General features: G+C 44.4%; 1 protein-coding gene and 1 long non-coding RNA gene across 3 annotated transcripts in view; one reads left to right on the top strand and one right to left on the bottom strand.

Annotated features, from left to right (window-relative positions):
* Nucleotides 1-1,731: 1,731 nt before the first annotated feature.
* On the bottom strand, nt 1,732-17,125 carry LOC107140895. Of its 2 annotated transcripts, none has more exons than XR_001503342.2 (3): nt 16,703-17,125; nt 14,960-15,110; nt 1,732-2,370 (listed from the first exon to the last, which is right to left on the bottom strand). It is a non-coding gene; the product is annotated as an uncharacterized LOC107140895 (long non-coding RNA). The 2 variants fall into 2 exon arrangements; XR_007346620.1 differs by having other exon boundaries at nt 16,794-17,125.
* Nucleotides 16,803-17,488, top strand: part of Naxd (NAD(P)HX dehydratase) — a 20,713-nt gene continuing 20,027 nt past the window's right edge. The window contains exons 1-2 of the mRNA XM_048800637.1: nt 16,803-16,809; nt 17,120-17,125. The gene's annotated coding sequence lies outside the window, so the exon portion shown is untranslated. The remainder of the gene's footprint in view (nt 16,810-17,119; nt 17,126-17,488) is intronic.

Here is a 17,488-nt window from a genome sequence, read left to right as displayed (position 1 = left end):
TTTTTTTGTTTATGTGGTGCTGAGAATCAAACCCAGTAGGCAAGCACTCTACCACTGAGCCACAGCCACAGCCCCAGGGACACAGGTTCTGCTTCTTCCTCTCCTGCCTTGTGAGGTTGTTGGCTCATGTTCAGGTTGATGTGGACCATGGTCACAAGACCTCTCTCCTGCACCATGTGCATACTGCCCTGTGTCTCAGGTCTCTGCGAGAACCAAGAGACCCTGTGTGGGAGCCTCCTCCCCAGGGCTCAGTGGCCAGTCGGCCTCACTTATCCATAAAAATTAGCTCATTTCTAAAAGTCAGCAAGGGACATGGGAGCACTCAGCTTAGATCAGTCTGGATCACCCCAACCTGGGGCCAGAGCCTACTTTGCTGAGTTTAGTGACAGAATCCTACCTCTGATGGCCAGAACAAGGAGGAGGTGTCTCCAGGGTCACCCACCCACACTGTCTCCCTTGCCCCAGGGTTCCAGTAGCCACACGTCCATGGCTCTGGGCTACTGGTATGTGTCTCACAGGCCACCAGATATAAAGCTGCTGTTGCGACTTATGCAGTCCAGGGGAAGAAATAAAGAATGTCCACACGCTTCTGCCCTTTCCAATGCTTTATTCACTCAAATCACTCAATACAATTTCACTCTATCGGTTCTTAATCAGAAAAAAAAAATGTCAATCCTTAATGCTAGGCACTGCAATTGACATAATCAATTCACAGCAAACAATTCTAGATTAATTCACAGCAAACAATTCTAGATTGATTAATTCTGAGCACTGCAAACACACTTAATCATGACAGGCTAATGACAGACATTCCCTCTGTGTGCTAAGTTCAGTGTTAGATCAAAAGTCTTAAGCCTATAAATGGGCCAAGGACCTGAAGGGACACTTCTCAGAAGAGGATATACAATCAATCAACAAATACATAAAAAAATGTTCATTATCACTAGCAATTAGAGAAATGCAAATCAAAACCACTCTAAGATTTCATCTCACTCCAGTCAAAATGGAAGCTATTATGAAGACAACAATAAGTGTTGGTGAGGATGTGGGGGGAAAAGGCACACTCATACACTGTGGTGGTATTGCAAATTGGTGCAGCCAATATGGAAAGTAGTATGGAGATTTCTTGGAAAATTGGGAATGGAACCACCGTTTGACCCAGCTGTCCCTCTCCTTGGTCTATACCCAAAGGACTTAGAAGCAGCATCCTACAAGGACACAGCCACATCAATGTTTACAGCAGCACAATTCACAATAGCTAAATTGTGGAACCAACCTAGATGCCCTTCAGTGGATGAATGGATAAAAAAAATGTGGCATATATACACAATGGAATATTACCCAGCAATAAAAGAGAATAAAATCATGGCATTTGGAGGTAAATGGATGGAGTTATAGAAGATAATGCTAAGTGAAGTTAGCCAATTCCAAAAAGCAAATGCCAGGTGTTTTCTTTGATATATGGAGGCTGATTCATAGTGGGATAGTGAGAGGGAACATGGGAGGAATACACGAACTCTAGATAGGGCAGAGGGGTTGGAGCGGAAGGGAGGGGGCATGGGGTAATTAATGATGGTGGAATGTAATGATCATCATTATCCAAAGTACAGGTATGAAGACACGAATTGGTGTGAGTATACTATGTTTACAACCAGAGATATGAAAAACTGTACTCTATATGTGTAGTAAGAATTGTAATGCATTCTGCTGTCATATATAAATTTTTTTAAAAAAGGGGAAAAAAGTCTTAAGCTTTAAGTCCAGCAGATGCACACTCACTCAGACCTTGGTGATCTGATGGCTGGCTGAAGAGAATGTCAGAGGAGAAGTCCTTGCTCTCTCCAGGGTCAAGATGTGGCTGTGAGCGGTGAGGAAGATGCAGAGGATCAGCAAAGGATGAAAAGTGTTGGGATGTCAGTCCAGGTCCTCATCAGGCTCTGGCTAAGGGCATTAGTATCAGCTGGCTGAAAGTCTGTTCATGTGCTCTATTATTTATACTAAATTTTGGGACTTTTGACCCCCCCCCCTTTCAATCCCTATCAGCTGCCACCAGATTTCTCAGTGACATCATTTACCCTGGGGTTAAAACATTTGGTCTGTTGGTCTCCACACTGATCCTTCACCCTTTCCCTCTTATTGGGTGAGAGCAGCTTCCCTGAGACTTCACTCTGAGTTTACCAGGGTGGGGAAGTGACTTGCTGGTGCCTGAGGGCCATATGGAGGGCTCCTAGGTGTGCCTGGTGAGACTGCAGGTTTCAAACTGGAGTTTTAAATGGGGTTGCTTAGGCTCAGGCCCCAGCCATCCTCACAGCTGCCAAGGCGAAGAGCTGAGCTTGCCCCTGCTTTTGTCCTCAGGTCTTGCAATGTGCCCTGCAAAAAAAGCATTAATCCGCATTTGCTGAAATGAATACATATTTGTTGGAATAGAGTGAATTTAAATATGTAGGCTTCAACATATTAATTATGCCTTTCAAATGTGTGCTTAAGTTTATACTCCTAAGCTCATTGTGATGTCCATATTAGAAACTGAATCTGGAGGCCCCAAGCCAGCCGCCTACACTGTGGCTTGGTGTCCACAGAACCAAAGCTGCAGATTCCTCTTGCTCTAGGGGCCCTCCCACATCTGATTCATTTGCTTGGTATTTTGAGTGGAACACAAGACATTGTTGTTCCACTCTATGCTTTTCTTTAAAATATTCTCTAGTGACCTAAACCCACATTAATTACTGCATGTATTATTCTTTTCTTCTGTTTTCCAAGTCTCCTAGAGGTAGGGTAATCAAACTTTGGTACTCAGATTTTCACTTAGTGGTTCATGTGGCATACCAAGTAGAAAAGGGTTGTCCTCCACAAAACCTATCATCTTTTTCTCTTCAAATAAGTCTGTTAACTGTGCCAACTCTAGCTTTGAGTGGAATGCCGCTCTGTCCTGTGTCAAGTCTAGTATGAGAAATGATTCTGACCCATAAAACTGATAGTCACAAGCCAAATGGAGGTTCTTCCCCACCTCCCAAGATGCTCCCTGTTGAGAGCCACAGCCGAAAGGGGCCCCAGGAAACTTTCAGACTGCCAGCTGATGATTGGCTCACAGCGGCCCCAGCAACTTCTAGCTGATTGGCTCCTCTGCGGTGATGCTCATTGGAGATGCTCATTGAGCTGTTTCCCCGCCCTTTCAGACTGCCAGCTGATGGCTCCGAGGCTTCCGTACTTCTAGGTTTGGATTTAAATCCCTGGACTTCACCTTCAAGGCCCACACATGCCTCAGCTCTCCTGCAAATCAACTTCCAGGTGTCCTTTTTTTACTCTAACATTACAGAATGTAGCTGTGAATGCTGGATGTAAGTGCTTAGCAAAGCCTAGGGATGTCTGTCAAGATGGAAAGATTCAGAGGAAACAATAGCAAATCAACAACTCAGAAAGATCTATGTTCCACTCATGACCAGGGAAAAATCTGCATTTCTTTCCTGGGTTGAATTTTAACTTATCCCCATCGATTATACAAAAGGTTTTTATTCAAAAGATGGCCTTCTAAAGTCTTTCAGTGAGACTGCACTGTCACTGCACTGGTGACACTGAGCAGGAAGAAAGGCACCAGAACTAGCCTAGAACCCACAGGGAATTGGCATCTAATACTTTAGCATATAGCACGTTTGCAATTCCAATGACTTGGGAGGCTGAGGCAGGAGGATGGAAAATTTGAGGCCAGCTTCAGCAATTTAGTGAGACCATGGCTGAAAATCAAAAACACAAAAAGAGCTGGGGATGTAGCTCAGTGGTAAAGCACCCCTGGGTTCAATCCCCAGTGTCCCCTCCAACACAAAAGAGCCTATCACTTCCTTTATTGGTGATTGTTATGTGAAGAGGAACTTCCAATGCATACACAACCCCTGGAGGCTTCACTTCTAACTTGCCGTACAGGGATCAGAAAGATGAATTCCATGATCTCAGATCCAGTTCAGCGTGCCTTGTTTTGGCAAATGCAGGGAGGACTGGTGAAGCTTTACGTAGGGGAGGATGAATGAGAACCCCCAGACACAGCACTAGTCAGTGACAGACCCAAGAAGGGCCCTGATCATTTCAGATTTTGGCCAACCTTTTGTTCCCCAGTCCGCCACACTGACGCCTGGAGCAGAGGTTGTGGTAAAGTTCCAGGGTGCAGATCTGCATTCCTGGATGGCTTGGCCCGGTAACCTAGAAGGGGGAGGCTCTGGCCGTGGCTACGCAGGCATTGCCAGCATCCACAATTAAAATGCTTGTGCTTTTAAGCCCTCAGGGTCTTCCTGCAGTTCTGAGGCTGTGTGCTGATCCTGGCAATCACTTATGAAGATGACGACTTGATTTTTGTGGTAATGACAGGTGTCTTTGTGCATCACATTTCAGATAGGCCTCCAGAGGAACCAATCTCCTCTAGCCGGAGATTCTCCCCTAAGTCCAAAACAGTAAAGGATTTGCTGATCCTGGAAATAAGCCTCACTTTTTCTATTGGCCATAGCCCTTAATCACAGTTCTCTTCACTGCAGAACTAAAAATGATGGATAAGGTGTCACAAGGGACAATTCCAATCAAAGCCCTGTCTCCCAGGCACCCAGGGACAATAGCAGCTACTCCCACGAGGCAACTCAAGTATTAGATACGGATTCCCTGTGGGTGCTAGGCTACTTCTGGTGCCTTTCTTCCTGCTCAGTGTTCAATTTCTTTTCTTCAGTCATTTCTAATAATTCTACAAAATTACAGATCATTCCAACTTGAAATATTTTTCAGATTTTGTGGATAGATATTAAAAAGCAATAGTATCCAGGCAATATTATCCAGTGGTTTGTCTCATCTCTGGAAAAGTAAAAGTTCTTTGACCCACTGTTCTTTCTTGTACCTATTTCTTGGTGGCCTGGCTTGATACATGGGGATGGTGAAAGCTACCCTAAGATAAACACGGTGTGGTGGGGTCTCCCTCCATACACTGGGTGAGAATCTGAACACGACCTGCAAAGCCTAAATCATTTCCATCTAGCTGGGGCCCTGGGGCCTGGGCTGGCTTGGACTAGAGAGGGAGGGCTTGAGCTGACCTGGGGGGGAGCAGATTGAGATGGAGTTACCCAGACCAAGAAGAGGCTCCCCAGGCTGGGTGTGCACAGGCCCCTGAAGACCTTGGGCACTTTCCAATGGCAACCAGCAGGTCCCCAGAACTGGAACTCTGAGGGGGCTAGCCGAGAGAGGCAGGTTCAGAGCCCTCAGGGTCTTCCTGCAGTTCTGAGGCTCCGCCTCTTGCCCTGAGGCGATAAACATCCTGGTGGGTACCTCTGCTTTTCCCCTGTCCATTCTCCCTTTCTCCCTCATCACAGCCCGATTCATCGTGGAGTAGCAATGTGCCTGGCAAGAGGACTACAGTGCCCAGCCTCCTGGCCACCAGGAGAGCACCACCTCAAGATTTCTGCATAAGCAGAGGGCTTTGGGGAGGAGCCTGAGGACACTCCCACCCCCCACCCTCCTCTCCCTTCAACCTGAGATGCTGACGTGGCACAGCCATCCCAAACAGGGTGCAGGATGTGGAGCAAGTGAGCTGCTCAGGGTGTTGGGGGTGGCCATCCCAGCCCAGGAGGCCCTGATGGCACTGTGGGTGGCTGTCCCACACCTCAAGCTCTGCACAATAAAGAATCCCCTACTGGTTTACGTCCCTGTGTTAGTTTTCTCTGGCTGCAACAGGAGCTGTTCTCTCACAGTGGGGAGAAGTGTGGAGTCCAGGTGCCCTGGGCCCACACTCCCCCTGAAGGCTCCCGGGCAGATGGCTCCTCCCAGCACTGGGGCTTCAGTCACCAACCTCTGCCTCCTCACCGACCATCCCCTCATGTGGAAGACCACCTCTGTGTCCACGACTCACCCTTGTACCAGAACACCAGTCGTACTGGATTAGGTCCCATCTTAATGACCTTAACTTCGTTAAATCTAAAAGTCCCAACTGTAAGTAAGTTGTGTTCTGAGAATTAACCATTAGAACTTCACATATCTTTTTTTTAATCACTTAATTAATTCTGATTAGGTACACATGACAGCAGAATGCATCGTGATCCACTGTACACAACTGCAGCACAACTGTTCATTTCTCTGGCTGTACATAATGTAGCATCGTACCTTATGTGCAGTCACACGTGTACCTAGGGTAATGATGTCCATCTCATTCCACCAGCTTTCCTGCCCCCATGTCCTCTCCCTTCCCTGCCCCCTTTGTCTAGTCACAATTCCTCCCTCCCCACCCCACCCCCACTATGGATCAGCATCCACTTATCAGAGAGAACATTTGGCCTTTGGTTTTTGGAGATTGACTTACTTCACTTTGCATGATCTTCTCTAACTCCATCCATTTACTTGCAAATGCCATAATTTTATTCTCTTTTAATGCTGAGTAATATTCCATTGTGTATATATACCATATTTTCTTTATCCATTCATCTATTGAAGGGTATCTAGGTTGGTTCCAATTTAGCTATTGTGAATTAAGCCACTAAACATTGATGTGGCTGTGTCCCTGTACTATGCTGATTTTAAATCCTTTGGGTATAACTGAGGAGTGGAATAGCTGGGTCAAATGGTGGTTCCATTCCAAGTTTTTTAAGGAATCTCCATACTGCTATCCAGATTTGTTGCACCAATTTGCAGTCCCACCAGCAGTGTATGAGTGTGCCTTTTCCTCCCACATCCTTGCCAATACTTACTGTTGTTTGTATTCTTGTTAACTGCCATTCTGTCTGGAGAGAGATGAAATCTTAAGAGTGATTTTGATTTGCATTTCTCTAATTACTAGAGACTTTGAACATTTTTTTCATATATTTGTTGATTGATTGTATATCTTCTTCTGAGGAGTGTCTGTTCAGCTCCATAGCTCATTTATTGATTGGATTGTTTGAGGGGTTTTTTTTTGGTGTTAATGTTTCTGAGTTCTTTATATATCCTGAAGATTAGTGCTCTATCTGACGTGTGTGTGGCAAGACCTCTACGATGAAAACTACAGAACACTGAAGAAAAAAATAGAAGAAGATCTTAGAAGATGCAAAGATCTCCCATGCTCTTGGATAGTCAGAATTAATATTGTCAAAATGGCCACACTACCCAAAGCTCTATACACATTCAATGTGATGCCAATTAAAATCCCAACATCATTCCTTATATTTTTTTTATGTTTATGTGGTGCTGAGGATTGAACCAGGGCCTCCTTGCACATGCTAGGCAAGCGCTCTAGTGCAGAGGCACAACCTCAGCCCCATCGTTCCTTACAGAAACAGAAAAAGCAGTCATGAAACTCATTTGGAAAATAAGAGACCCAGAATAGCCAAAGCAGTCCTTAGCGAGAAGAGCAGGAGGCATCACAATACCAGACTTTAAACTATAATACAAAGGTATAGTAACAAAAATGGCATGGTATTGGCACCAAAATAGACATGTAGACCAGTGGTACAGAATAGAGAACACAGAGACAACCCACATAAATGAAGTTATCTTATACTAGACAAAGGTACCAAAAACATACATTGGAGAAAAGATAGCCTCTTCAATGAATGGTGCTGGGAGAACTGGAAATCCATATGCAGCAAAATGAAACTAAACCCCTCTCTCTCACACACCATGCACCAAACTCAACTCAAAGTAGATCAAGGACCTAGTAATTAGACCAGAGATCCACATATCTTCTTTTGAGAAACAAAAGTTAACTCATAACATCGGTGTCATTCAGGTTCTCTGTTCTGCTCATCGGAAGCTGATCTCTACCTGATAAGCACATCAACAGGGTCGTCCAGTGACCACAGTTTAAGCAAGCCACACCTTCAGAACATGAACTGTCCATTTGTGCATCTGAGGGCTCCAGCCCGTTAGCATGCCAGTTGAATACATGAAGGAGACTACCTGGGCCTCAGTATGGGGAAGAAATGGAGGGTGAGACTACAGGGACCAACCTAGCCAAAGGTAGATTCTTCCCCAGACCACTCCTTCCCATTTGATACCCAAGATGCACATGAACAGCACAAGTTACTTGCCAGATGGAACCCTGAACTGCAGGCCCTCCAAATCCACCTGTCTCTCCAGAGTTCATGATTCCTATCTCCCTCAACTTCCATAGCCTCCAGGTTCTGGGCTCACTGGGGGATGTTCCCTGCCTGGACACTCTGAAGCCACTCAATGAGTCTGGACGATGGTCAAATAAGCCAGTCACAAAAGGAAACATACTGCATGATTCCGTGTGTATGAGATCCTAAGAGTCAGCAGATTCATAGACAAAGAAGGTAGAATGAAGGGAGTGGGTAGCTAGTGTTTAATGGGGAGAGCGTTGCAGTTGGGGAAGATGAGGAAGTTCTGGAAACAGATGGTGGCCACAGGTGTACAACAGCCTGAATGTATAGAATGCTCCTGAACTGTGCACTTAATGGGTAAGGCATTTTGTTCATTTACAACTACAAAAAAAAGTTATGTGTATTTTAGAACAATTTTTCAAAAGTGCATTAGTGTATATGTCAAGGAATATTTCCTTAGTTTCCTACCAAAGCACCTGTGTAGATGATGTTCCAAAATGAGAAATAATATATCATGTTGTTACATTAAGACTACCCACTGGTTAGGCTTCTGGGAGCACACACTCCTGACATCTGGCATAGGATGGTAAACAGCCACACTCTTCATGGTAAAGGGCCATACTTGGCATCTTTCCTGGACCTGAAACTGTGAATCTGTGCTTGTGCATCGAGAGTGTCACTGAGGCTGGGGAGCCCCACCCAGAGGTCTAGATGCCACCAGGATCACTTATCCTAAGTCTGTAAGGTGAAGAGGGAGAAATGGCTTCCGGTAGGGGATTCATTTAAAATGCTCTTTTATAAATGTGAGGGGGTACTTTAGAAATCCAAGTAAAGAGGTCTGGGGCTTACAGGACTGTGTTCAGAGATTGTGAGTTTGGTTGATACATTAACCCTTTTACCAAGATAGGGAAGGGTTAGTCAAGAAAGATAATGGTATTGGCCAAGATTGTTTTTATAGTAAGCAACAGACATTATTTGGAGCTAATTTAAGGTAAACATGGATTTACTGGAAGACTGTTCTTGCAGCTCAGGAAACTGAAGGAAACCTGACTATCCAGGTCTCCAGGAGAGGAGGAGTCAAGGCCGTGCTAGGGAGGTGTGACCAGGAACTCAGAAACTCCACTCTGGGCAGGGCAATTGACGACCCATTCCAGCCACCTTCCAACTCCATTGAGATTCACTGATATTTCCAAACTCCCATGGGTTAGAGTGGTTTGGCCTGGACCAGGTCAGACCTTAGTACATCTCCACTTGCACTGGTCAGCTATGGACACTAAGGGAATGTGGTAGACTGGGCCATCTGCCCAGTGTAGACATACCATTCTGTGTAAGTTCTAAAGCACACTTATTGTTTTGAATAGACAACATTCATATGCCTAGACAATGACAAACACAAAAGTCTATGCATGGGGGCTGGGTTGCTGCTCAGTGGCAGAGCGCTTGTCCAGCATGTGTGAGGCACTAGGTTCGATCCTTAGGACCACACAAAAATAAACAAATAAAATAAAGGCATTTTGTTCATTTACAACTACAAAAAAATTTTTTTAAGTATACGTCTGTATACATGCATCAATCAAGTATATATGAGGAACATATGTACAACTACATACACAAGTATATAATCATGCAGTACATATGTATATAAGCAATATTTTCTCTTTCCAGAGACTAACTTAAGCAATTTCCTCTTGCATCGATTTTGAGAGATACCCTAGGCAAATACGAACAAATGCAACTGTCATCTCTCCCCACCCTTAGTACATGACACTTTGAACCTCAATGTTTCCCCATATCTACCAGCTGGAAGATGTTTCATTTGTGCAAAAACTTTAGTCTAGTAGGATTTGAAAACATTATGAATGATAAACCTCAAAATGATCTACATACTTAAGCTATTATAGCTTTTCTCTCTTTCTCTCTTTTTATACTGGTTGAGCCCAGGGATGCTCTACCTCCAAGCTACATTTCCTATCTTTTTTTTTTTTAATTTTTGTTTTGGACAGAGTCTCTCTATGTTGCCCAGGCTGGCCTTGAACTCTTGATCCTCCCACCTCAGCCTCCCAAGTCTCAGCTGTCGTAGCTGTTCTGTGACCTTGGAGAGCAGTGAGCTATCACGTGTACATGGGGCTTTGTTGTGTGGACACTTTACCATAAGTTGGACACATTTTTTTTCCTTGTACTGCTGATGTTTCCTTCCACTAAGAAAGATGCTGATGTGGTGGCAAAGATTTGCAGAGGGTTTAACGTAATAATTCGTAGTTCTCCACACTCTCCGACAAACTTTAGATGTTTAGATGCCATATAATACTCAATAACATCAGGAAATTACCCATCATCTATTACTTTATAGGAATTATCCAGCACAAAGAATTACATTAATATTTAATTCTTGATATTTTGATAATCTAACATAATAAACATACACACGTACATCCCCTTCTAGTTTTATGATATTTGATAGTTTGATACTTCTAAAGTGTTGCTAATCACAGTGAATTTTAATTCTCCACTTTTTTTTTTTTTTTATGTTGCTGGGCATGGAACCCAGGGCCTCCTGCTGCATGCTAGGCAAGTGCTCTTTCATTGAACTACATCCCCAACCCTTCTCCATTCTTTAAGGTGAGCATTGAATTGAAATTTTAAAATAGCCCTGAACATCATATCACTTTTTACCGGATAGCTATTGTGGTTCTATTAGCACAGACATTTCAACTTTCTTCTATTACATATTCATGAAAAAAATGGTGTTTGCTTATTGACACATTAAGTCAGTCATTAACACAGACCAAGTTGGTTACATCTAACCAGTCACCCTGTGTGCTTCGAGTGCTCTGTGCAGCCATGTGACAAGTGTCTTCTGTAGGGTGAACCCATGGGTCTAGGTAAACAGGGACACCAGTGGAAAGAGGCAGTACACGTGCCTTTTCAAGGCAGGGCTGTGCAGGTGAGGACTGAAGCCAGAATGCTTGTGTCCTTGCCAGTAGGTGACCATGGACTACTGCACATTTCTTGTGCCTCAATTTCTATACCTATATAACAGGGCAATAGTACCAACCTCATAGAGCTGTGAGGACAAAGGGAGTTACCCTGCGCACAGTGAGCAACTTGGAGCTGGCCTTGCTGCCCTTGTGAGGACAGGTCTAGGCTTATGTGTGAGGGGTGGGAGAGACTCCCTGACCTTGGCTGCCCACTATGATGATAACTCCCTTGCCCGTCCGTGAGTGCTCATGCACCTTGGGGGCTGAGCAGAGACCGACAGGTGCCTCCCACCGGCAGGGTAGTCCAAGGCCAGAAAGCCAGGAGTTGGAGCTGAGGCCTGGGATGCTAGGATATGCCTGTGAGCATCTTGTTGCCATAGCATCTGCAGGAGCAAAAAGAGGGGCTGAGGCTAGGCCAGATGGGTACAAAGAGAGATCTCTGACATACAGGAAGTGGCAGAAAAATAGAGGCAAATTGATCAAGAAATGAAAAAAGACAACAAAAAAGAACTCTCCAATGAAATTTAAAATGAGATTTTTTTTTAATTGGGGAGGAAGAACAGTTAACAAATGGGTTTGTGTGGTGGAGCAGAGCTTTGACCTCCTATCATTAAATCTTTTCTGCAGTGATCTCTTGACTCTGCCAGATGTTGTGGCTTTGATTGAAAATACTTCTGCATTAAGTAGCCAATGTTGTGGGGAAGGTTGCTCAGAAACACACCAAGTCCCAATTTTGTACAAATGTAAGAGTCTTTATTTAGCCAGCCAGCTGGTGAGTACTCCCCACAGGACCCATAACTTTCTCTGCAAGAAACAGCTCTGAGCCTGAGCATTTTAGGATATTTAAAGGCAAAAACCACATCTGGGTTGATGCAGCTGCTAACAAGCAGGTACAGAAGCTGAACTGGGCAGATAGCGAGACAATGCGATGGGTACATTGGTATTTCCCATGGGACTTTCCAGGTTGGCATAGCAGCAAGCCAGCAGAAGGGAAGTGGGTCAAAATGACCCTAGCTCGGTACAAAGTTAGAGAATGGTTACTAAGGACTAGACAATCTATCTCTCACAAGGTACACTGCCCAAGAAAAATGGAAACAAGAGAACAATTTTACATTGTATAAGAATTACTATTTTCTGTTGCCAAGTATTTTATGCTAGGTAACTATTAATGGGTACAGAGGCGGGGCTTTCCCACGGGAGAAGCATTTCTTACATGATGGAGTCTCAGGGTAAAATGGAGTCTGTTTGGTCATTGCCCATATAGCCTGGCCCATAATGTGACACTTTCTCAAGAGCAGGTTTGCACAAGTGGGTGTTGGACAGGCATGTACAAGGGAGAGGCTGGAGGGCAGAGGAAACAAACTCACTACAGTTCACTGGTACCGAGTCTGAATGCACAAACCAGCAGCCATCTCTCTGCTGGACAGACAGGACTTCACAGGAACAACTTGCCCGTACTGAACATCCTCAGCAAAGCTCCTAGGACACCCAGGCAAGGCAGGCTCGCCTAAAGCCCTGCTGGACAGCCCTGTGATGCTCCCCAGATTTGGGGAGATGGGCAGTCTTGTGAGGACGTGCTTCCTGGTATTCCTAAGCCAACTTCCTATTTTACTTTTTTGGTTGTTTGGTACTGGAGATTGAACCCAGAAGCACTTTACCACTGAGCCACAGACTCAGCCCTTTTTATTTTTTTCAAATTTGATTCAGGGTCTCACTAAGTTGCTTAGAGCCTCACAATTATTTAAGAAATAGAGCTGGGAAGGTGGTGCACACCCATAATCCCAAAGACTCTGGGGGCTGAGGCAGGAGGATTCCAAGTTTAAGGCCAGCCTCAGTGAGACCCTGTCTCAAAATAAAAAATAAAAAGGGTTAAGGATGTAGCTCAGTGGTTAAGCACCTCTGGGTTCAAACCCAGGAAAAGGAAAAAGAAAAGAAAAAAAATAATTAATGGGCTGGGGATATGGCTCAAGCGGTAGTGTGCTCACCTGGCATGCGTGCAGCCTGGGTTCGATCCTCAGCACCACATACAAAAAAACAAAAAACAGGGGCTGGGATTGTGGCTCATTGGTAGAGCGCTCGCCTAGCACGTGGGAGGCCCTGGGTTCGATCCTCAGCACCACATAAAAACAAATAAATAAAATAATGATATTAAAAAAGAACAAATCTGGTTGGACATTTGGCTAGATATGCTATAAAAATATCAAGCCCAACCTCATCAGATCACTGCAGGATTAAATGAGGTAATTCATGTAAAGAACATAGCATAGTAAGAATTCAATTTTCAGGTGACTGGTTAAATGCAAATAAACGTCTAAAGTTTGCAAGTGATTTAAATATAAATAAGAGTGGCTGATCATACAGTCACTTGCATTCTGAGGTTATTTCTTGGATATAGGAGGAAAGGGTGGAATTACAGTATTCTGTAATTGGCCAAATGCCCATGAGAGCCTGTAGCAAATGTTNAAAAAAAAAAAAAAAAAAAAAAAAAAACAAAGATGTTGTGTCCGCTGAAAACTAAAAAATAAAATATTTTTAAAAATTCTCAAAAAAAGAAAAAATAAATAATTAATAATTCATTGTTTAAAATCTTCCCAGAAAGAAAATTTCATACCCAGATGATTTCATTTTCCTAAAATGTTCCCAAACATTTTGGGAGAAAAATAACTCCCATTCTACACAAACTAACCTAGGTAAAGAAAAAGGAGGAATGTTCCAAGTTTTTATTCATAAGAGCAGTCATTATGTGATATTAAAACCACAAAAAGACATTATAAGAAAAAATACAGGATGGAGAGCTTATCTAGCATGCGCAAGGCCCTGTTTAATACCCAGCAATGGGGGAAAAGAAAGAAAGAAAGAAAGAAAAGAAAAAGAAAACAAGTAGACAAATGTCACTCATGAACATAGACACAAAAACTCTTTTTTTTTTAAGAGAGAGAGAGAGAGAGAGAGAATTTTTTAATATTTATTTTTTTTTAGTTTTCGGCAGACACAACATCTTTGAGGATCGAACCCGGGCCGCACGCATGCTAGGTGAGCGCGCTACCGCTTGAGCCACATCCCTAGCTCCTAGACACAAAAACTCTTAATGCAGCTGGGCACAGTGGAGTATGCCTGTAATCCCAGTGGCTTGGGAGGCTGAGGCAGGACGATCATGAGTTCAAAGCCAGCCTCAGCAATGGTGAGGCACTAAGCAACTCAGTGAGACCCAGTCTTTAATAAAATACAAAAAAGGGCTGGATGTGGCTCAGTGGCTGAGTGCCCCTGAGTGCAATCCTCAGTGCCAAAAGTAAATAAGTAAATGAATAATTAATTAAAAACTTAACGCTTTACCAAACTGAATCAATAAAACAAACACACACACACACACACACAAGGATAATATGTTATGACCAAGTGGATTTTGCTTTGAAATACAAGGTTGGCAAGTCCCACAACTTACTATTAACACTGTGCTTTAGGTCCTAGTCAGTTCAACAATTCAAGAAAAAGAAAAAAGGCATACACATTGAAATGAAGGAATAAGATCATCTTATTTGTAGATGTCACAAACATTTGCATAGAAAATCCAAGTAATCTAAAAAATCTGCTAGAGAGAATGTAATTTTAGCATAGTCAAAGGATACAATGTCAATGTATAAAAATCAATGTTATTCCCATATATTAGCAATGAATAATTATAAATTTAAAATAATACAATAGCATCAAAAATGTTTTTTGAGCTTAACTGGAAATGTTCTAAATCACAGATATGGTAGTGGTCATATGATGCTAAGGCCTGAATGTGCCCAACCAAGCTCAGACCTTGAACTTAACCAACACTGTGACAGAATTAAGAGGCGGGGGCCTATAGCAGGCAGCTAAGTCCTGAAGGCTCAGTAGGGTTAGCGCCCTTATAAAGGAGGCTGCAAAGAGTGATCTCACCATTTCCCACCATCTCTTCTGCTGTTTGAGGACGTGGTGGTTCCTCTCCTCCAGAGGACACAGGAGCACAGCATCATCCCGGTAGCAGAAACCAGGTTCTCAGGACACAAAACCTAGTGGTGCCTCAATCTTGGATTTTCAGCCTCCAGAACTGCAAGGAATAAGTTTTTGTTCTTTAAAACCATCCAGTCTCAGGCATTCTGTTATAGTAATGGGAGTAGATTGATACACTGAGTATAATTATAGGACAAAATAAAGCTTTTCCACTGGGCCAAACTAGAAGGTCCTTGTTTAGCACCTGGACAGCCATCTTAATTGACAGCCGCCATTTTAAGAAAAAAGTTTTGCTTTCCCACCCCCAAGGTCCTTTCTGAGAAAGGCTCACTGCTCCCTCATACCAACCCAACCCTTCACTGCCCACATTAGGACCTACCCAGCTCTAATCCCCAAACCTCCCCCATAAAAGTCTTGAACCCCAGGCCTGTGTTGCCTCTCTCCATCTATGGAAAGATGGTCTTTATATGTCAGCTCTGACTGGTCTCATGTGTCTCTGACTGGTCTCCCTCTTTCATTTCTTACTCACCCTGCTCCTGGTTCCTCGCTTTCCTTTCAGTTGTGAGAAGGATAATGGCAGGAGATTGGGAGTGACAATCATATAGGGGTTGGAAGCAAACTAACTTTGGATTTTACTGAGTGACATAGGAAATTGAGGATTCTGTGCAGAGGACTGAAATGATCTGACTTTTAGGAAGGATTATAGAGCTAGGGATGTAGCTCTGTGATAGAAATGCCTACTAAGCATGTGAAAGGCCCTGGATTCCATCCCCAGCATCACAAACAAAACAAAAAATATCATCTGTCACTGTAGGGAATCAGGGAGGGAATGTAGCAGGTGTTAAGGGTTGAATTGTGCCTTCCCCCCAAAATTTTGAAATCTTAACCTCTAGTATTTTTGTGAATATAACCTTATTTGGCAGGGGGAATCTGTGGATGATCAAATTATGATGAGGTCATTAGGGTGTGCCCAAATGCAACAGGACTGGTATCCTTACAAGAAAGGAAAAACGCAATGGGAGGACAGAGACACACAAGGAGATTGTCACATAATGACCGAAACAGACTAGAGAGATGCAGCTTCACTGCAAGGAACGTCAAGAGTTGACCACCACCACGGGAAGTTAGAAAAGGCATAGTTTCCTCCCCTGGAGACTGTAGATAGAGCATCATTATGCAAAACCTTGATTTTAGAATTGTGGTCTCCAGATTTTAGAAAAATAAACTTCTGTTGTTTAAGCCACTCAGTTTGTAGCACTGTGACATGACAGTCCCAGGAAGCTAATTCAGGCTACCGCCATCATGTGATGGTGTCTTCTCATAAGATGACATAAGTATGAGAGACAGGCAACAACAGGAGGGGACAAGGGTGAGAATGAGAAGTCAGAATATACCTTCGCAGCAGGAGAAAGATTGAAATGCAGACCTCGAAGGGGGTCCCACCATCCCAGACTGAAACCCTATAGGGTGGTTTTTATTTATTTATTTTTGGTTCCTGACTGGAAAGTCCTAATCACGCAACACTCTATTGTGACCCCAGATTTCCTTGACGTCCCTCACATTAGTCCACCCCAAAGAGCTGTTTTTATCTCAAGCAGTTCTTTTGTTTTAAGGAACAAGTTCAGGACAAACTGAGGTGAGCAAAGACATTAAACCCATCCATATGGGAATAAGAAATCAGGATCTTACACTTTTAATTGCGCCAGAAGGCTTTTCCTCATCAGTAACGAATAGAAACCCCCGACAACGACCCGCGGGCAGCCCTATCTAGGGGCCCTACCCTCTCGGGAGCTCTGCTTTCCTGTACTCCAATAAACCCCGTCACTTTGCTGCTTCACACCCCGTGTCCGTGGATCCCACTCTTCGGACTCGCCAGACAACCCGCCCGTGAGCTCCGTGACACCCTTCCAGGGGGGCTGGCTTGAGCGCAGGGAGCCGTGGAGCGGCCACTTGCTGAGACGCGGACGAGGCGGGCAGCGGGGTCGGGGTGGGCCAGCAGTCTGCTTTACTTCAGGCCCAATAAGAAAGGAAAGGCACGCCCTCCACCCGCTTTCTGATCAGCCGAGGGACAACCTGACAGGTGTTCTGGGCAGCCAGCTCGCCCACCGGGCGGTCGTCTCACTCCACCACTTTCCGTTACTTCCTTGGCCCAAAGCGACCAATTAAAATTAAAACAGGCCCCAAATCTTTAAGACTCATCCCGATTCGCTTAGCCTCCCTAGCTGGGCCAGGCGGATTGGGCATTGGGCTTGTCAATCGTCCGAAGCCCGGCGTGATTGGTGGAAGTGGTCCAGGGGAGGAGCGACATCTGGACCTTCGCGAGTTGATGCGATTCCGTTTCCGGCGGCGGCTCTGGGGCTCCTGGGAACCGGAAGGAGCGTCGCCAATGGCTGGGGATCAGACCGCGGTGCGATGGCGGATGGGATACCGGAAAGAGCGCCACGAGAGCCGCTCAGAACCCGGAAGGAGCGCCGG

This window comes from Marmota marmota, unplaced genomic scaffold, assembly GCF_001458135.2.
Source record: "Marmota marmota marmota unplaced genomic scaffold, marMar, whole genome shotgun sequence".
Classification (NCBI taxonomy): domain Eukaryota; kingdom Metazoa; phylum Chordata; class Mammalia; order Rodentia; family Sciuridae; genus Marmota; species Marmota marmota.
This window is presented reverse-complemented; position numbering and strand designations above follow the sequence as displayed.